Source organism: Phyllostomus discolor, chromosome 1, assembly GCF_004126475.2.
Source record: "Phyllostomus discolor isolate MPI-MPIP mPhyDis1 chromosome 1, mPhyDis1.pri.v3, whole genome shotgun sequence".
Lineage (NCBI taxonomy): Eukaryota > Metazoa > Chordata > Mammalia > Chiroptera > Phyllostomidae > Phyllostomus > Phyllostomus discolor.
Genome location: NC_040903.2, coordinates 133456977 through 133470731, shown reverse-complemented (window position 1 = coordinate 133470731; position 13755 = coordinate 133456977). Strand labels below are relative to the sequence as shown.

At 49.2% G+C, this 13755-nt stretch overlaps 1 long non-coding RNA gene and 2 other non-coding genes across 3 annotated transcripts; 2 read left to right on the top strand and 1 right to left on the bottom strand.

Moving 5' to 3' along the window:
- Positions 1-106: 106 nt before the first annotated feature.
- On the top strand, positions 107-196 carry TRNAY-GUA. The gene is given in 2 exon segments: positions 107-143; positions 161-196. It is a non-coding gene; the product is annotated as a tRNA-Tyr (tRNA).
- A 57-nt stretch (positions 197-253) lies between these two features.
- LOC118501342 lies at positions 254-2799 on the top strand. The gene is made up of 3 exons (XR_004903977.1): positions 254-932; positions 1316-1393; positions 1994-2799. It is a non-coding gene; the product is annotated as an uncharacterized LOC118501342 (long non-coding RNA).
- An 820-nt stretch (positions 2800-3619) lies between these two features.
- LOC114493749 lies at positions 3620-3783 on the bottom strand. The gene has a single exon (XR_003684347.1). It is a non-coding gene; the product is annotated as a U1 spliceosomal RNA (small nuclear RNA).
- Between the last annotated feature and the right edge of the window lie 9972 nt (positions 3784-13755).

Genomic DNA, 13755 nt, shown 5'->3' with positions numbered 1-13755 from the left:
CTTCAGAGCGCCAAGCCCAAGGCCGGTCAGACTGCGGGCGCCGCTCCAGCGTCTTGGCGTCCGTCACGGCAGGAGAAAGTGACGGCCCGGCCGGGGCAGCGTGCGCCCTTCGATAGCTCAGCTGGTAGAGCGGAGGACTGTAGGCTACGTTTGTGTGGACATCCTTAGGTCGCTGGTTCGATTCCGGCTCGAAGGAGATGCCTGACGTTTTTTCCTCCACGAGGAAAGGCACCCCCCCCCCCCCCCCCCCCCCCGCCTGGCGCCCAGGCCCGGGGGGTTCTGACCAGATGTCTAACTTTAGCTCTGGGCCCTCAAGGCTGAATCGGCAGGGCCTGACGGGAAAGGCCTGGAGGTCCAACCAGAGAGGGCACCCAGGAAGTAAGGGGCTGTGGGTGGGGGAGCGTGCATACAGAGGCGGCCAGGGAGTGAGGGGTCCTTGCTCTCTTCCCCGCTGAGGGGAGGAAACTCCGGAGGTTGGATGTGCAGTGGGAGCGCACGCCAGAAAGGACTGGAAGTGGAACCGCAATGGGAGGGTGGCTCTCTGAAGCTTCGGCTGCCCAGCGTGTGCCCTGCCCCGACCCCTGAGGCCACAGTCATAGTCGGTTCTGGTTCTGCCTCTCAAACTGGAAGCTGCGTTTCCCCACCACGTCTTCCTTTCCTGGCGGGCTGATTCCCCAACCCCCGGGAGTTTCAGCCTTCCCTGCTGCTGTCCCACTGTTAAGACGCTCTGAGTCCGAGCCTTGCGGTCTCCACGGGTTCGCAAGGTCATACCATTGCAGTCTGACAGGGGACCCTCTGTCAGAGGACATTCTATTGCTCTGCAGCTACAGAGAGACCCCGGCCTCCAATGCCACCACCTGCGGAGACCAGCGGACAGGGCCAAAGACGGAACCTTAGGCCTTCACTGGATGTGGCCCCCGGGGAATGTGGAGGTGTGGAATCCTTGGGAACCTACCTTGGGTTCCTTGGGGGGGGGGGGGGCGGTGCGGGTTGGGGGGGGGGCGGAGTTTGATGTCCAGCACCCGTGAATGTGTGCCTGGGCATGGCCGACTCTCCTTCCTGTCTGGGGTGTAGCTGAGAGTATGAGGGAGCCTCCAAGGCGCTGCCCCTCATCCTCAAAGGTGCAGAGGTGCCTGCCGCCCAGTCAGAGGGTGGCGACACATTTCGGTATGGCTTGCGATGCTTCTAAGTGGGACGGACTTTCGCTGGGTGATTGAGTGGTCTCGGGATGGTGGGCCCAGGTCTGTAAAACACATGGAGCTGGGGCAGGGAGAGTCCAACCCGGACACCGATGTTTTCTACCTCTCCATCTCAGACCTCAGGACCTCTTCAGGAAGCCACAGAAGTTTGACCTGTATTTCAGGAATCAGCAGCCTCTGCCGAAGGAATCTGGGTGAGTGGGCAAGAGGAGCGGAGCTAAGCCCCCAGACTGGCCAGAGTGCCTCAGGAAGCCCTGGGAGTGGTCTCCCCGGCTAGCCTCATATCGTTTCTCCATCGCTTCCCCATAAGCCTCACTGGGCCGCAAAGCGAGCTTAGGCCATTGTGGGCAGGAGGGTTGAGGGGCAGGCACATCAGCCCCAGGAGGGGGGACGGGCTGGGGGGGTGGGTGGGGGGAGGAGGCCAGGGGAAAATAGGGGCTGAGCTTTGGAACATGTAGCTATGCTAAAAAGTAAAGAAATGTACAGTGACTGATGTGGTCATGCCCAGAACACAAGAGCCAGTTTTAAAGGGTTTCCCACTGGCCAAATCGAGTTAATGATAATGGATTATAATCCACTGAATAAAATAGGTACGGGGCCTAAAAGCAATGACACACCAATGTCAATAAACACTAAGGACTAGATCTTGGTCTCTAAATACCGTTCTCCAATCAAAGAAACCAGGACTCTTTGGAAACCTGCCTAGCCTCACTTCTTTGGGTTGTCATTTTCCCATGGGGGCTCCCACGTACGTGTAAAAATCTGTATGTTTTTCTCCCATTAATGTGTTTCAGGTCCTTTTTAATTCCCAGGCCCCGTTGGAGACCCTAAGAGGGTGAAAGGGAAGTTTTGACTGCACTACCGCTTGACCCAGGACGAAGCAATGGATGAACAGAAGGTATGTAAGAAAAACGAGGTCCTTTCCCTTGCTCTGACGTCTGTACAATGATCACATTCTCCTACGGTGAAGGGGTGGAGGGGAGGCTAGGTCGGAGGCTAATTCTGTGGACCAGAGGATCCTCTCCCTGAGATCAGGGACTGTATAGCTTTTACTTAGGGGTTCAAGCAAATGCTGTTGAGAGACATCACTGATGAAGCTGATCAAGGGAGTGTTCCCAATTCCGTAATTTCTCTGCAGGAAGGACCAGTGTTACTAATCTGATCTGGACTCAAGAAGGAGTGCCGTGACCAGCGCGGGGGGGGGGGGGGGGGGGGGGCTGGGGAGGTACCTGAGTGGGGGCCACGGGAGATTAGAAAGGACACAACACAGACGCTTTAAGGCAAAGCGGGGACCAGGTGGGACATCGTCCTCTGATGGGGAGACAATGAGCCCTGAACATGGTCTCCGCGTTTATTTTATAGGGGTTGGTTAGACAGAGCTCAAGGACGTTTTGCAAATTTAGGGACACGCTGCAGGAACAGATTGTCCCGTCCCCAGGCTATCTAACTGATATATGTGTTTTCTGCAAAAGTTCCAGCGCATACAGCTGAAGCTTGCGACTATGTATTTCATTCTCAACCCTCGCAGGTTCTGGCTGTGTCAGCTGCTGGCTTGATCCGCCCTGCCAGGTGCAAGCAAGTCAAGTGCGGCTTTGTTAAGTACTCCACTTTGGCTATGACGCCAGCCTTCACCGTCTCCGGGGGGAGAACCTGGGAACCTGCCGGAAGCGCTGTCTTCTCCTTTTTTAAAGCCTGAGATCAAGAAATTGACTCACTAAGCATATTAAAAGCTCGTTACAGCCCTGCACTAGGAAGCGATCAACAGAACAGCCAAGAATCCCCGGTCGCGGGGAATTCACACTCCCGTGGGTAAAATTAGAAAACTGAAGTCGATGTGTTATGTCAAAATCAGCGTTTCTCAAACTTCATTGTGCATAGCAGCGATTTCCCTTTTCTCTTTCGTGACCGTGTGACTGTACTTGACATTCTTTGTAAAAACTTAATCCTTACCGTGTTCTCTCGCCTTACCACTCCGTGACTTACACCACCGGTGAGAGCCACAAGGACTTTTAAAACTGACATACACCCGGCTATTCAGTCCTGGGCACTGATGGTCTTCTCAAGGGGCCCGGTGGAAACAGTGACCAACAATCAGCACCCGGGGGCCACGATGCGTTGAGAAAATCACGCTTACCCCCTATTTTCGTCTTCCCCCAACTCCTCCGTTGAGTCTAACGAGCAAAGTCCTCAAGAGACCGCTGGCACAAACACACGTGCACGGGGAAAAAGACAAATGGGAAGCAGAGGCCCCAGTTCCCCCGGTTCGCGCAGAAAAAGGAAAGAAAAAAAAAAGACCCGGGGGAAGGCCACTAAAGAGAGAAAAAAAAAAAAAACAAAAAAGAAAAGCACCCAAACAGCAAGTAACGCCGGTAAGGATAAAAACTACCCGAGTCTGCCTGACATTGAACCTTCAGAAAGACCAGGGGAGAGCGCGAACGCAGTCCCCCACTACCACAAACTATGCAGTCGAGTTTCCCACATTTGGGGAAATCGCAGGGGTCAGCACATCCGGAGTGCAATGGATAAGCCTCGCCCTGGGAAAACCACCTTCGTGATCATGGTATCTCCCCTGCCAGGTAAGTATGAGTTGCTTTGCTCGCCTCCCTGCGAACCCTCACGCTCGCCTCCCTTTACACCCGAGGTAACCTTTCTCACGCCGCCTCCGCACCCTCGCCACCTGAGCGTCCCCCACCCTAAATCTGCCCACCGTGAGAACAACCTCGGCTGCGTTTGAGTCTCGGGGACGCGGGTCGCAGAGGCGCAGGCGGAGCGCGACCCGCAGGCTCTGCGCCCCTGCTCATCTGCATACGCCACGCCCTCGTCCTGACGCCCCGTGGTCCTGTCTTCCACCGGGAGCCCGACTCACGGGGACAGCGGTTGTGGCTCTTCTAGTTAAAGCAAAGGTTAGTTTGCAATTTATAGTTAGGTTGAGGAGTGCCATCTTTCTTACCTTTTTTCTAAAGTTTTTCGCAGTGGGAAAGTCAAAGTTTGGGGCTTATGGTTTGTCTTCTTTCTATGATTTTATTTTTGTCTGTATTCAGAGAGGGAGAGAAACAAACACCCACCGGTTGCCTCTCACACGCCCCTAACTGGGGACCTGGCCTGCAACCCGGAATGAACCCGCGACCTTTCTAGTCCCCACACCAGGCATGGATGTTTACTTTTTCTTGGGCTGCCTTTGTGGTCTGGAAGAGGTTAGGGCAGGTTTGCTTGACCTCTAGGCTTCTCTAGGTATGACTCATTGACTGTTCTTAAGGGGAAAAAGTAAATGCACTAGTATATGCAGTATGCTACCCTTTGTCTAGGAAAAAAATGTGAAAAATAGAAAAAAAAAAACCCAAACAACACAACCAAAATGACTAAAAGCAAGTACGTTGACTGTAAGCAAGCATCTTCAAGTCTAAGGACAAGAACTGCCGACAAATACTGAACTGTCCCATAGTGGGGTCGTTTTTCATAGCTACATGACTGTAACAATTCTGACAATGCTGTGCGTATTGCAGGATTGACTGAACGGGTAAACGGATGTTGGGACTCAAGTATGGAATGGGAGGGCAAGGAGGAACCACGAGGTGTTAAGTTGCAAACTGGAATTGGAGATATCGGTAGGGCCCTGCTCATTATTTTTAATAGGTATAGGTATGTGTAAGGAGTACATGTATTTCCTAGCTCTAGCCCCTGAAGGGGCCTAGAAGTGAAGACACCCAGTAACAATAAGCATACCCAGTACCCTGTTCTTCCTTTCCAAACGCCATTCCCCAATAAAAAGACCCAGGCTCTTTGGAGAAATGGACAATTTTCAAGAAGTCACCTTCCCTGTGTGAGCCTGGAACATCTTGTGCCAGAGAATAAGGAAATGCTCCAAAAATTGTACGAACATCTCAAAAGGTAGCTAAACTTCAAGGGGCTTTCATGGGCTCAACCTGACAGCATTTGAATATCAAAAGAAATAAAAACAGTTATGGATTATAAACAACTGAATAACAACCACGAGTTCATATTAATTGTACATAAGGGAAGGAGGGAAAGTTCTTCCTTACCGTAGACCGCCAACTAATAAATGTACAATGAATGATGGGATTAGAAAATCAGGATTTGGTTAAAAACTATTGTGCACAAGTTTGATAAGTAGCTGAATACTTACACATTATCTGCACACAAATTGCTGAATAATTACACAGGGCACACCTGGTAAACACCTCCAGCGGCAGGAGGTTGCAGGGCTGGCTCCCGTGCACCCACCACATGTGCTGCTGCAGCACCCTCCCAGACTGACTCTGGACTTGCTTCGGCTAATGGAACATTATTATTAGGAAACGTGATGCAAGCAGAAGGTCGAAAAGCATTTTGTCATTGGGACTTGCTCTCACTTGCTGTCCTGCGACCACCCTGAGAAGAAGTCTAGGTTGGCCTGTCGGAGCCCGTTGGAGCAAGCCTGGGTTAGCCTGTTGATGGAGATGAACCATGTCAGCTGAGGTCCCTCAGACTGACCAGGCCCCAACTGACTGCAAGCCAACTGGCAGCAGTGTGAGTGATCCCACTGGAGACCCAAAGAACTGCCCAGCTGAGCCCAGCCAAAACTGCTGATCCAAAGAATTGTGAGCAAATAGAATGGTCGTTCTTTTAAAGATTTCATTTATTTACTTTTAGAGAGGGGAAGGGTGGGAGAGAAACATCAATGGGCTGCCTCTTACACCCCCTCCCCACCCCCCCACCCCCCGCCCACCTCGGACCCACCCACAACCCAGGCATGTGCCCTGACTGGGAACTGAACCGGTGACCTTGTGGTTTGCAGGACGACGGCCAACACACTGAGCTACACCCGTCAGCGCGAATAGTCATTATTTTAAATAACGTAAGTTTTACGGCCGTCTGTTACACAGCAATGGATAACTGATACGGCACCTTAACCAAGTAACCAGTGTTACCACCACTAATAATTGAACAGACGGACTTAATGCATAGCGCCAAAATGCGATGCCCAGAGAAGGGCACTCTATTAATTTTTTAGGGCTGCCCAAGTACAGGCATACCTCGTATTTTGCACCTCAATTTATTGTGCTTCACGGGTGTTGCATGTTTTAACAATAGACGGCAAGACCATCCACCAGCACGAAGATTATGACTCGCTTTTTGTGATACTTGCTTTCTTACTGCAATGGAACCTGAGATATGTCTAAGGTATGCCTCTACCACAAACTGGGTAGCTGAAAACACCAGGTATTTTATTCTCTCACAGTTCCGGAAGCTAGAAATCCACAGTCAAGGGTGTTGGGCAGGACCAAGCTCCCGCTAAGGCTCTGGGGTAGAATCTTTCCTTGCCTCTTCCGAGTTTCTAATGGTGACAGCCAGTCCCTGGCTTGTGGTCACATCACTCCAAGCTCTGCTTCTGTCATCACGTGGCGTTCTCCCCGAGAGTCTCTTTCTTTTACATGGCTTATTCTTCCTATAAGGATGACAGTCACATTGGATCAGGGCCTGCTCTGGCAGCCTCACCCTAAACTTGATTGTATCTGCAAAGATCCTACTTCCGAGTAAGGTCACATTTGTAGGCACCAGGGGTTAGAAATTCAAGATAGTTTTTTGGAGGGACACAAGTCAACCCCCAACAGTCACAAAATCATGCAGGTGGTCTTCGTTTCAAATATGCACACCTGGATGTGATTATGGAGAAACACAGGACAACCCCCAAGTTGAAGGATACTCTACAAAATAACTGGCCTGCAAACAACGACCTGGAAGTGATAGGGGCTTAAGACTTGGAAATTTTTAGCTTAAGGTAAATAGCCATAAATCTAACAAGTAATGTGTATGTTAAGCTTTTGTTTCAGGAACTACAGATAAGGCCCATCCTGGCACCTGAGAAAAAGCAGCCGACCTCCTGGGGCTCTGGCTAGAGATTACCGCCTGGAGACATCCGTGCAGGGAACAAGCAGGTGACTCCCCCTCCCCCTGGGGGGGGGGGGCAGCTAACTGCCCAGGACAGAAATGCAGCAGCTGCTCAATTTCAAAGCTCTCGCCGACCCTCGTTTTTTTTTCCTCCCCCAACCCCCTTATAAAAGATCTGGCCAGGAAAGAAAGGGGAAGATGGTTTGTTAGGGTATGAACCCGCCATCTTCTCGGATCGCCGGCCATCTGAATAAAGCGCCCATAAAAGATTCAATCGCTGTCATTGCTTATTGGATTTGGTAGTGACAGGCAGCCCGAACGCCGGTGTCTTTTCCAGTTACATATTTTGGCGACTCCGAGCCGGGACAGACTTTGGGACTCTCCGGTAAGTCTGGGTGTTTGGCGGGGAGTCCCATTGGCTGCCTGGACTGAGGGGCCCTGGGGGTTTGGGGTCAGAGAATCCCAAGCAGCTGCCAAGTGATTTTACTTGGGGGTTCTCACCCCCTTGCTCCCAGCACCTCTCGTCGCGCATCACACTGGATTGAATCGTTGCACTTTCTGGTTCAGGTTGAAATCCCAGGTCACAATTTAGGTCATCTGTTCTGTTTGGGTACCGTCTGTTTGGAGCTCCGTCTGGTCCGAAAGGACATCTTTTCTGGTCCCGAAAGGGCATCTGTCTGGTAATATGGCGGGGAGTGGGGGGAACCCTCCGTTCCGAAAAACAGCCCGCTGGGGTGGGTTCTGGTAAATTGATCGACATATGAGCGTATATCGAAAGTGTATGTTGTTTTGTTGTAGTGCTGTTCTGTTTGTGTCCTGTATAACTTAGACTCAGGAGAGCGCTGGTCACCGAATGAGTCTTTAAAGTACCGTATTATACTGTAACTAGAGTTGTTTTGTCAAAAATCAGGGAAGTGGGACAAATTGCCTTATCTAGAAGTTTTTGGGTTTACATGATAAAAATGCACGCAGAGTTAAAAAAAAAAAAAAGGAGAAAGAGCAAAATCAGTTAATGGCTCAGAGAAAAGAGAATATACACGTGAAAGATAAAAGGTCAGAGGAGAGGGGCCAGGAAGATCTAGATATTATGACCGCTGCAGGCTGGTCAGAGTTCCTGCAGCCCCAGGGAACCCACTCCTATGAGTGAAATGGGAAAAGTGCACCTGAACTGGCGTCGCTGTCTTGAATTGGTCAAGGAACCAGATTCAGTGGAGGAAAAGCCCCTACCCGGGCAGGGCAATATCCTGTTTTGGAGACTTTCAGTGGGGGTAAGACCAGAAGGCCAGCCTACTAGATGTTATTTGGGCACATACTCTGTTTTCTACATTGGATCTGTTAAACTGGAAGAGCTCAACCCCTTCTTATGGACATAATCCTGCTAAAATGACTGATTTGGTCGCATCAGTTTTTTGCCACTTATCATCTAAACTGGGCAGACATAGGAGCCTTATTGAGTTCTTTGCTTCAGTAAGGGGGATGAGCAGAGGCTGGTGTTGGATAAGGCAAATGAAGAGGCTCGGAGGTTACACCAAGTAAACCCAGATGGGGCTCTGGGCCTTTCCAGGGCAATACCTGTAACTGAGCCCAACTGGGACCCTACTGGGGATGCCCTTTCTCTCTTAGAGCATTATAAGAGACACCTCCTTGAGGGAATGGGGAAAGGCACCCCCGAGCAGAAAAGTCTGAGTATGGTGCAGGCCGTGCAGCGGAAGTCCACAGAGGACCCCTCCCAACACCAGGAAACAGTTAAGGAGATTCCTGGGGATGGCAAGAGACTGCTCCATTTGAATTCCAAGCTTTGGGCTCACTGCTAATCCACTGTGTGAGGCTCTGAAGGGACCGGAATATAGCCCATTTAGAGTGGACAAAGGAGCGCACATCAGGCTTTTGAGTCCCTGAAAGTGCACCTGGCTTCAGCAACCAGCCTTTGGGGCTTTCAAACCTACTGAAGCCCTTTCAATGATATGTGTGTGAGAAACAGGGCGTTGCCCTAGAATTCCTCACCCAAATGCTTAGTGACATTTGCAGTCCATCGCATAATTGTCGAGGAAGTTAAATCACACTGTCCAGGGGTGGCCAGCCTGCTTGAGAGTGGCAGCCATCTGCGAGCTCTTGGAGGAAGCTGAAAAAGTTTGCCTTGGGGCAGCCTATGCCAGTTATGTGTCACAGCAAGTGTTGAGCCTGCTGGAGCAAAAGGGAAATATGCGGCTGACTGCTGAAAGAATGGGCAGGTACCAAGCCCTTTCTTCTCGACAATCCCAACGTCTCCCTCAAAACTAAAAGTAAAGTAATTCCTGCCTTTCTTCTCCCAGACCCTGACTCGGCTGCACTAATACATGACTGCGCTGAAATAGCTGATGAAGTGTATTCTAGCAGAACTGATTTACAGGACCATCCTTTAGAAGAAGCAGACTGGACTCTCTGTACAGATGGAAGCAGTTATATGGACAAAGGAAGCAGAGAGGCTGGGTGTGCAGTTGTGACTCTTCAAGGAGTAGTGGAGGCCAAGGCCCTGCCACCAGGAACCTCTGCCCAGAAGGCTGAGCCGATCGCATTGACGAGGGCACTGGAATTATCACAGGAGAAAGAGTAAATGTGTACACCGACTCAAGGTATGCCTTTTTGATTTTGCATGCACATGGTTCGATCTGGAAAGAAAGAGGACTGTTAACCTCCAATAAAAAGGAAATTAAGCATGCAGCCGAAACTCTAAAGTTATTAGAGGCTGTCCAGGCACCTTTACAGGTGGCCGTCATGCACCGCCCGGGGCATCAAGGAGAGGGAACTGAAGTGGCTAGAGAAAGCAATCTGGCTGAACGGGCAACAAAAGAGGCTGCTAAAGGAATATTTATGATGCCATTAGTACTTGTTCTGGACTTGTCAAAATTTGACCCTGAATATTTGGCTGCAGACTTAGAAAAAGTTAAGGAATGGAGTTTTAATGAAGAAGGTCCTGATAGCCAATAGAAAAGAATAAGAAAGGAGCTATACTGTTTTCCTGAACATTTAGTAGAGCCAGTCATAAAGCATTTGCACTAGGCCACACACTGTGGAAAAGACTCATCAACCACCTATGTCAACTGTGGCTCACAGGTCCCGGAATTTCTAAAGAAATAAGGAAGGTAATTGCTAGATGTGTTGTATGCCAGAAGAACAGCCCCCAAACAGAACCCCACCAAAAGAAAGAAGGAAAGCAATATCGAGGACAGTGCCCATTTGAGGACTGGCAAATAGGCTTTACCCAGATGCCAAGGCTCCGAGGGTGGAAATATTTGTTAACCTTTGTGGACGCCTTTTCAGGATGGGTAGAAGCCTATCCCACTAGAACAGAGAAATCTTCAGAAGTAGTAAAAGCATTATTGAAGGAAATAATCCCTCTCTTTGGTCTCCCTGACAGCATTCAGAGCAATAACGGACCTGCCTTTGTTTCAGAAATCACACAGAAGGTTGGTAAAATCTTAGGAATTAAGTGGAGACCCCAGGCTTCTGGAAAAGTAGGGAAAATGAACCACACCTTGAAGAAAAATATAGCCAAACTGTGTCAAGAAGCTCATCTTCATTGGGATCAAGCTTCACCTATTGCCCTGCTCAGGATAAGGGTGGCTCCTCGAAGTGGGATTCAGTTGAGTCCCTATGAAATTGTGTATGGGCGGCCATTTCAGCCTACAATAGGGGTAGGAGATATGTATGTAGATCAAGAAATGAAAGTAAAAAAATATGTGCAACATTTAAGTCAAACCCTAGCTGTAGCTAATGACTTTGCCTGTCTTAGGGACTTCTCTCCCATAGGTCCACTGCATTCGTTCAAATCAGGAGATAAGGTGCCACTCAAGGCCTGGAGGGCAGGATCCCCAGAAAATCAACTAGAAGAAAAGCGGACTGGACCTTGGGATATACTCCTCACCACCCGGACTGCAGTGAAGCTGGCAGGAATAAAACCCTGGACTCATCACACCAGGATAAAGAAAGCACCAGAGGAACAATGGATCGCTGAGCCTCAAGAAGACCTGAAAGTCATCTTTCGGAAAGTGACGTATGTTCTCTTCATTGCCTCCTGTTTAACCCCTTGTTATGGACAACTTATTCCATTCAAACGGGATGAAAACATCTGGGTATATTTGGCAAAAAATGTCCTGAATGTTTCTGACTTTTGTCTTGCAGGAGGAACTTATGTAGAACAAACTTTCACTTCATGTCTAATAGACATCGGTGCCCCTTTGGAAAGCCTTAGAAACTATACTGTGTTTAAGCATATTGAAAAGAAAATGACCTACTCTGACATTTATAATTGGGGACCGGTAGTAAATATAAAAGACAGGGAAATGTTTTCATTGAAAGTCGCTAATGTAGCCCCGGCTAGAGAATGTGTAATTTTTGTCAACTGCACTAAAAACTGTCTCGTGCTCTCAGCAGGTGTAAAAATGAATTGCACCACCACCACTGATGTATCTTATGCTTATGCCCATGTTAAGCTGCCAACAGGATGGTTCCTGATTTGTGGAATGACAGTCTATTCTTATTGTAACCGGAAAAGATACCGGGCGTTCGGGCTGCCTGTCACTACCAAATCCAATAAGCAACGACAGTGATTGAATCTTTGATAGGCGCTTTATTCAGATGGCCAGCGATCTGAGAAGATGGCGGGTTTATGCCCTAACAAACCATCTTGCTCTTTCTTTCCCAGCCAGATCTTTTATAAGGGGGTTGGGGGAGGGCAAACAAGGTGTCAGGAAAGCCTTTGAAATTCAACAAGTTGCCTCCGAGGGGGAAGGGGGAAGGGTAGTCGCTTGCTTCTTCCTGGTACGGACCTCTCCAGACGAGGTAATCTCCAGCCAGTGCCCCAGGAGGTCAACTGCTGAATCTCAGGTGCCAGGATGGGCCTTATCTGTAGTTACTGAAACAAAAACTTAACATACACATTACTTGCTAGATTTATGACTATTTACCTTAAGCTAAATTTTCCCAAGTCTTAAACCCCTATCATTATGTTCCAGCAGACAGCTCTGGGGGACCGTGCTCTCTGGGAAGACTGACGGTGTTTATGCCTCAGAAACCCCACTTAACCCGGGTTCGACGGGACGTCTCCCGTACACCTGATTGCATCAGTGACTTACACTTCTTTAGCCCTGCTGAATACGTGTCTTTAACTATATTTGTAATGTCCACCATGGTAACTTATTTAATGTAGAAATGAGCAGATTAGCCTGCGCTGTGGCAAAAGCTTTGCCACTTTGCAAGCCATCAGTGCCATTAGTCAAGAACTAAGACAAGTCAGAAAAGCAGTACTAGGTGATTGTGCAGCTATAGACTGCCTTATTATAAGCATAATCATGGATGTGAAAAATTTAAAAGGGCTCTGCTGTTTTAACTGATAGTTCACAGCTCATAGAACAAAAAGTAGAGCAAGTAAATAATGTGATGTCTAATGTAAAACAGGGAGAAGGATTCTTTGGCATTGATTGGTCTAACCTAACCTCCTGGCTGCCCAGCATATCTGGTCTTCGAGAAGCTTTTATTGTTTTTATCCGTGTCATTTTCTTCAGTATCATAGCTTGTTGCTATATACAGTATGCCTGCCCCCTTATGTAAGTCCGCAGTTAAGTGTGTTCCTAAAACCCCCGCTGAACAATCCAGCACCCAGCAACAGGCACGGCAACAAAGTGAATACTTCCATAGGAAGCTGATCTCAGAGAAATGAGATAGCTTAATACTAACGGTGGGGAATGATAGGGGCTTAAGACTTGGAAATTTTTAGCTTAAGGTAAATAGCATAAATCTAGCAAGTAATGTGCATGTTAAGCTTTTGTTTCAGAAACTACAGATAAGGCCCATCCTGGCACCTGAGAAAAAGCAGCCGACCTCCTGGGGCTCTGGCTAGAGATTACCGCCTGGAGACATCCGTGCAGGGAACAAGCAGGTGACTCCCCCTCCCCCTGGGGGGGGGGGGCAGCTAACTGCCCAGGACAGAAATGCAGCAGCTGCTCAATTTCAAAGCTCTCGCCGACCCTCGTTTTTTTTCCTCCCCCAACCCCCTTATAAAAGATCTGGCCAGGAAAGAAAGGGGAAGATGGTTTGTTAGGGTATGAACCCGCCATCTTCTCGGATCGCCAGCCATCTGAATAAAGCGCCCATAAAAGATTCAATCGCTGTCATTGCTTATTGGATTTGGTAGTGACAGGCAGCCCGAACGCCGGTGTCTTTTCCCATTGCAGAAACTAATGTGGGTTAAAGTAGGTTAGAGAGGCAGGACAAACGGTGGCTGGTGTAGCTCAGTGGATTGAGCGTGGGCCTCCAAACCAAAGGGCCCCCCGGGGTTCGATCCCCAGTCAGGGCCCATGCCTGGGTAGCCCGCCAGGTTCCCCCAGTTGTGGGGGGAGCACAAGAGGCAACCACACATTGATGTTTCTTTCCCTCTTTCTCCTTCCCTTCCCCTCTACTTAAAAAAAAAAAAAAAAAAAAAAGAATTCAAACTGTGAATTTGTGGAGCAAAATTTTAAAGAGAGAGAGAGAGAGAGAGAGAGACATGACGACTGAATACACTGTGTGGTTTTGAGGGATTTTCCTTTGCTGTAAAGGGCATCATAGGGACAGCCAATAAAAACTGAAGAATGTCCCCTTAGCTGGGTAGCTCAGATGCGTCAAGGTTGTGGGTTTGATTCCCGACCCC